General features: G+C 42.5%; 1 pseudogene; it reads right to left on the bottom strand.

Annotated features, from left to right (window-relative positions):
- Positions 1 to 2,935: 2,935 nt before the first annotated feature.
- LOC103247390 (E3 ubiquitin-protein ligase UHRF1 pseudogene) lies at positions 2,936 to 4,174 on the bottom strand (annotated as a pseudogene).
- Between the last annotated feature and the right edge of the window lie 1,981 nt (positions 4,175 to 6,155).

Genomic DNA, 6,155 nt, shown 5'->3' with positions numbered 1-6,155 from the left:
CCCCTTCAATCACCTATACTTTTTGCTGTTTCTTCTCCCATCACCCTAATGCCCACTGATTCTCTCCATTCCAAAATATTTCACACTGTCTTGTGGTGCCTCATTCCTCAGTTAAAAATGCAAATAATCATTAACTAATCACTGAACATGGTCTCCAACTGTTCTCTTAAATAAAGCTTGGCAGTCCCTTGTAGATACAACTGTCCCAGAACTCTTTCTGGTGGTGGTTGCTCATTCTCCCTAATTCCACAAACACCATGATCACAAGGTGTTTTTGGTCACATTTTTTCTCAGTGCTTCATTTGAATATAAGTCTATCTCCATGTTTAAAAACTCCTCTTTCTTTGAAGTTTCTGTCATTTGGTAAGCTATACTCTTGCTTAATTGTTCATATTTAGCAACAACTTTGCCCCTTATCTTCAATCATTGAAGACTGTGGTAGCTAGCTCAGTCCTATTGCCCAGCCAACATCAATGGTGACTTCATTATTTATGTGGAAAGTAATTTTAATACCTCATAATCTTGGTTCTTGGACCTCCTCAACTTCAGTGATTTTCATTTACCACTCACATGGTTATAGAATACAACTTGGCTTTTCAACCTTTGTTTTTAAGCTATATGTCATTATCTCTTGTCTGTCATTGCCTTCTTATACTTGCCTCCTTTCTATCCAGTATAGACTACTAAAAGCATAACTGCTATCATACCCTTACCAATACTTTCAAATTTCCAGCCACTTTATTCTAAGTCTCTGGCAAAAATAAAAACCCAGATAAATGCACTGTCTGTCTTTTTTTATTATAATATCCACACTAATGAACACCACTGGAAATTCTCAAATAAGATTTAGTCTTGGTCTTTAACCACAACTGGCCGTGTGAACTGGCTTGCAAACTTGCTTCCTTAGCTTAGCTGTAATATCCTTTACTTCAGACCTCTGATGTTGTTGGGTGTTAACTTACAATCCATTCATCATTTCTCATTTATATAAATACACAGTCCCAAAAAGAGATGCTACTGTAACTGGTCACATTTGAGGTCATTAACTGGGCCATTTTCTTTTTTTGTGTGAAAAACTTTTATTCTGAGAATATAAAATCAGGACAAAGAGTATTGGACTTCAGAAAAAGCCTACACAAAATTGTCTCATTTCTTCCCTAATACATTGTTAATCTAAGAATAAAGAGGTGAAAAAAATCCTTTAAAAATAACATTGCTTCAATTTGTCTGCAGGTGCGTGATTTAAAATATCCCTGTTCTATTGAGGTACAGGCTGCAAACTTTGGTAAAATTGGAAAAATTAACAAACCCTTTCAAAATAAATACAAAAACTAAAACAACACTGAACCTTAACATTATATCTTTCTCAGTACATATACAGTAACTACAAAAAAAAAAAAAAAAAAAAAAAAAGAATCATTTAGAAAATGTGGAAAAAAAAAAAAACCTCTTGTAAGTTCTCAATTGCCAAGTTAAAAAATTGAATTTAAAAGATCTGTAAGACTCAAACTGTTCCCAAGCACCCACTCAGTGTCAGGAAGAACTGAATGATTGCAGTTTCTAGAATTTGTTTGGCATTTTCAATAATTCAGTGCTCACAACAAGGAATGTTGTCTTTAGAGAGAAGGAGTGCACCAAAGGCACTTGAACTTGGCTTCCTGCGCTGGTATCCATCCGTGGCCACCTTCTTTGGACAGCATCAGCCACATGCCTGTCCCCACGTGGAGCAGAGTCCTGTTGAGGCCACTTCTGCATGGCCCCAACACTATGCTTGCAGGGGCAGAGGAGTTTTCAAGCGGATCTCAAACACCAAGCAGTCTGCTGGGGGATGGCTTCGAGGGAAAGGTTTGAACTGGGCCAAGATGTTTCCTCTTTTTCTTGCAACAATTTCAACAGACAGCTAGGCCACATCATGCCATGGGCCACCACGGAGACCCATCTTGTTGGACTTTAGATGATAAAATGCTGTCAGATAGATGCTTGCTCTGACCTTGGGGGCCAAACCCATGAACACAAAAGAAGGACTGTTCCCTCCCCCACTTCTTAGAGTTGGCGGCATCAACTTCTGAGAACCTGACATCAGAATAATGAACAGCCTCCACGCCACATAGTTTCTGATTCCATCTTTAAAAAATCTTATGTTGTGCACACGTATGTGTATTGCGGCACTATTCACAATAGCAAAAACTTGGAACCAACCCAAATGTCCATCGATGACAGACTGGATTAAGAAAATGTGGCACATATACACCATGGAATACTATGCAGCCATAAGAAAGGATGAGTTCATGTCCTTTGTAGGGACATGGATGCAGCTGGAAACCATCATTCTCAGCAAACTATCGCAAGAACAGAAAACCAAACACCACATGTTCTCACTCATAGGTGAGAATTGAACAATGAGAACATTTGGACACAGGAAGGGGAACATCACACACCTGGGCCTATTGTGGAGTGGGGGGAGGGGAGAGGGGTAACATTAGGAGATATACCTAATGTAAATGACGAGTTAATGGGTGCAGCACACCAACATGGCACATGTATAGGTATGTAACAAACCTGCACATTGTGCACATGTACCCTAGAACTTAAAGTATAATAAAAAAGAAAAAGAAAAAAAAAGAAATCAAAGCATAGTTTATAGAATAAAAATTGTCAAAAAAATCTTGTTTTGTCAAGAAATTGCAGACTTTTATGTTTACAAAAAAAAAAAAAAAATGAGAAGTCCAACTTTTAGCCAGAATACATACATTCCTGAAAATGTGTGAAAATGTATAGATTGGAAAATTAAAAATAAAAAAAGGAAAACAAACCTTTTCAGGGAAGGAAGGAAACACTACATGTTTAAGTTAAGCCCACTAAGAACAACATCAGGGCGATGAAAGAGCCCTCCCACACGTTTTAAGCAAAACGCCTGTGGAGAAGTGCTTGGAGATCACCGGCCATTGCGGCAGCCAGGCAAGAGCTGGTCGAGGATGGTCTGCAGGGGCTGGTTCACCTGCATGGCATAGCTCCAGCCCAGGTCATAGCGACAGGCAGGGCAGCTAAGCACCTGTGCCCAGAAGGATCTATCCAGGCAGTCCTTGCATACCTTGCGCTGGCACACTGCTGCAATGGGCCAGAACACCAGTTCCTGATAGCAGATACACTGGAGCGTCTCCTCCACTTTACTCAGGAACATCTGAAATGGGCTGCTGCTCGCTGGCCGGCCCTCCACCGAAGCTAGGACCTCATTCCACAGTTTGGCATTGCTCTTGTCCTCTCTGATGAGGCAGCTCTGCTGGGCCGTGAGACTGTAGGGCTCCACTTTAGTTTTCTTGGATGTCTGGTGAGGAGACCCGGCCCTGCTCTGGCCACCTCCTGCCTACTTCTGCTTCCACTTTCCCTTGCTTGCCCTGGGGCCTGCGAAGCCCTCCTCCTGCTGCTCCTCCTCCTCCCTCTTGCTGTTCTTCTCCTGCTCTCGGTTGACCAGGGCTTCCAGGTGGCCTTCTGGATACTGCATAGTCAGCCCCAGCTTCTTGATCCATTCCTTCCCCTCCTTCGTCCAGGGGCCAGACTCGTCGTCGTCCCTCTGCAGGAGGTAGCGCCACGGGAGAAACCTGGACTTCCCCTTCTCGGGCCACTACTTCACCACCTGCTAGATGCAGTCATAGCAGTTGCCCTTGGTGGGGGCGTACTTTCTGTTCTTACCACCCTTGATGCTGCACGCCACCATAACAGGCTTTCCCGACTGCCAGTCCTTTGTGTCAACCCCTTCTTGGTCATTAATGAGAGTAAAGCAGTTGAGAGCCAGAGCCCTGTTGGTGTTGGTGAGTTTCTGATCACAAGGCTGTTCTGCCGTCCTCTTGTTGCAAGAAAGATCTCAACCATCACTACCCGTGTATCTTAAAAAATTCTCCTTGTCCCCATCGTCCTTGTTGCCCCTGTCCAGGACCAGGGAGTACGACCCGTAGTTGCTCTGGCCGTGAATGCCAGCCACGTGGGGCCGATGAACCCCAGACTAGCTGACCTGGACTCAGAACCGCCACATGGTGTCCACGGGGATCCCTGGGATGGAGCCGTAGTGGTTGGACGGGACGATGGTGCACTCTTTGGTGGGGCCCACACACGCAATGCCCTTGCCCCAGTCCCGCTTTGAGGACAACGTGGCTGAGGCCATCTACGCCTTCTTCTTGCTCTCTCTCGGCCTCTCTCCCGCCAGCACCACCTTGCTGGTGTGATTCCTGCACTTGGGCAGTACCACTCCTCCTGGCTGGGAATGCTGCTGAGTGGCGGGCGCAGGCAGTAGATGTGGAAGGTCATGTCACATTCCTCACACATGAACTGCTTCTAGGGGTCTTGCTGGCCCCTGCACAGGTGGCAGGGGCAGACCCAGCAGAGTCTATTCACGTCATCCTTGCAGTGCTTGCAAGATGGGATATTCGTGGAGGTAAATGAGAGTATTGGGTTCCACCCCATGATTAAACTGGACATCTAACTAACATGGAAACATAATTCTCACAGTTCATTTTGAGACAACACTTAGAGAGTTAGGTTTTAGAAACAAGATCAACTAACAATTCAGTCACATTTGTGATTGTTTCTTAGGTTACTCTAAAAACTTTGTGGACTGATGTTGTTTTATTCTAAGGAAAGATTCGGGGTATCGTGACTGAAGCATCATTTAATATAATCAACAAAGTACCTTCTATCTAACATGCACAGAAGCTACCATAGACCATAGACACTTCCCTGAGACTCCCTATTCTACCACTTTGTCCCTCATTCTCATAAAATAATATCACTTCTTATTTCACCAATTTAGAACTGGCTATATACTTTTCAGGACACAGTGAAAATTGGAAATGCATGTAAGGAGTGGGGAAGTCAATCTCTCTTTCTCTTTTCAAAGACTGCAGCTCCCACCCAATGTGAATAGCGAACCCCCAAGGCATTGCAAGTTTCACACGATGAGATGTTTGGTACACAGAAAGGCAAGAGGCCTACCACTTGCTCATTGTGCCATAGCACTGCCAGACTATGGGAAGGATGACCTCTGTCTTGCCCTGTCCAAAAGTATTGTGACCATGAACTCAACTACAAATGTATCTATGATCCTATCCAGTCCTCTGCCAGGGTTGAAAGGCAATGCAGCCTGATCACTGTCTAAGGCAGATGATGACAGTGGTTGAAAGATATAGTCAGGAGGGAGGAGGACACCTGAAACCTATGGAAGCAGAGGCAGAAAGCTGGCAGCTTAGAACTCATCCTAGGGAGGTGGTAAGGTTGACAAGAGGCCAGATTACACTTGAGCTGAAATCTCAAGCTTAAAATGTAACATAAATTCAAAGATAAAATTGTTAAGAATTTCAATATAGCAACCTTAACCATGCTACTCAATTGGTTTCACCCTCGTGAAGCCAGGCCTGGACCAGGAACATAGACAATATCAGATTTAAGTTCCTTCAAATTTCACTTTTTCACTAATTTATCAAAACACATATCATTCTTGCTTTCTTACCTTATATAATATGAAAAAATATCATATTCTAATGTGTAAAGTCAATAGTTTTACCTCAATTCTAAAGCCCATCTTTTCCTTCATTCTAATCAAACTTCCTCCGTCAGTAATCCCATCTTTATCCCTTATATTTAATTTAATAATTTGACATTTTCCTATAGTTACTCCTTCTTCCTGTCCTTAAAAATCAAACATGTTGGCAGAGTTCGATATACTCACTCTCTGTACAGATAATCTTCCAGTCATTTATTATAACTAAAATGAAATGCAATCTAGCTTATTGCTAAAGTATTCCCCTGAATCTGCTTTCACTAAATCCCCAGTGACATTTTTGTTTCTAATGGTTTATCAAGCAGAGAAGAAAGGCAAGAGGTAGACACATGCCAAAAACATGAGATAATAGGTATATAAAGGCATAGTACCATGAAAAAGCATGGCACTTCTGAAACAGTTCAAAATGGTTTCAGTGTTTGTTGCATTACACAATATGTCACTTTTGATCTTCTGCTAAGAGATTCCAAGAGAGAATTAATTATACAAGAGATTAATTCTGGAAGATATCTTTGAATAATTAAAAAATAAAGAGGGAGCAGGAATAGGTACAAAGAACTTTCAGTCTGCAATGCAGGACTGACATCTGTGAAAGAAAAGAGGG

The sequence above is a fragment of the Chlorocebus sabaeus genome, chromosome X (genome assembly GCF_047675955.1).
Source record: "Chlorocebus sabaeus isolate Y175 chromosome X, mChlSab1.0.hap1, whole genome shotgun sequence".
NCBI classification, from domain to species: Eukaryota; Metazoa; Chordata; class Mammalia; order Primates; family Cercopithecidae; genus Chlorocebus; species Chlorocebus sabaeus.
This window is presented reverse-complemented; position numbering and strand designations above follow the sequence as displayed.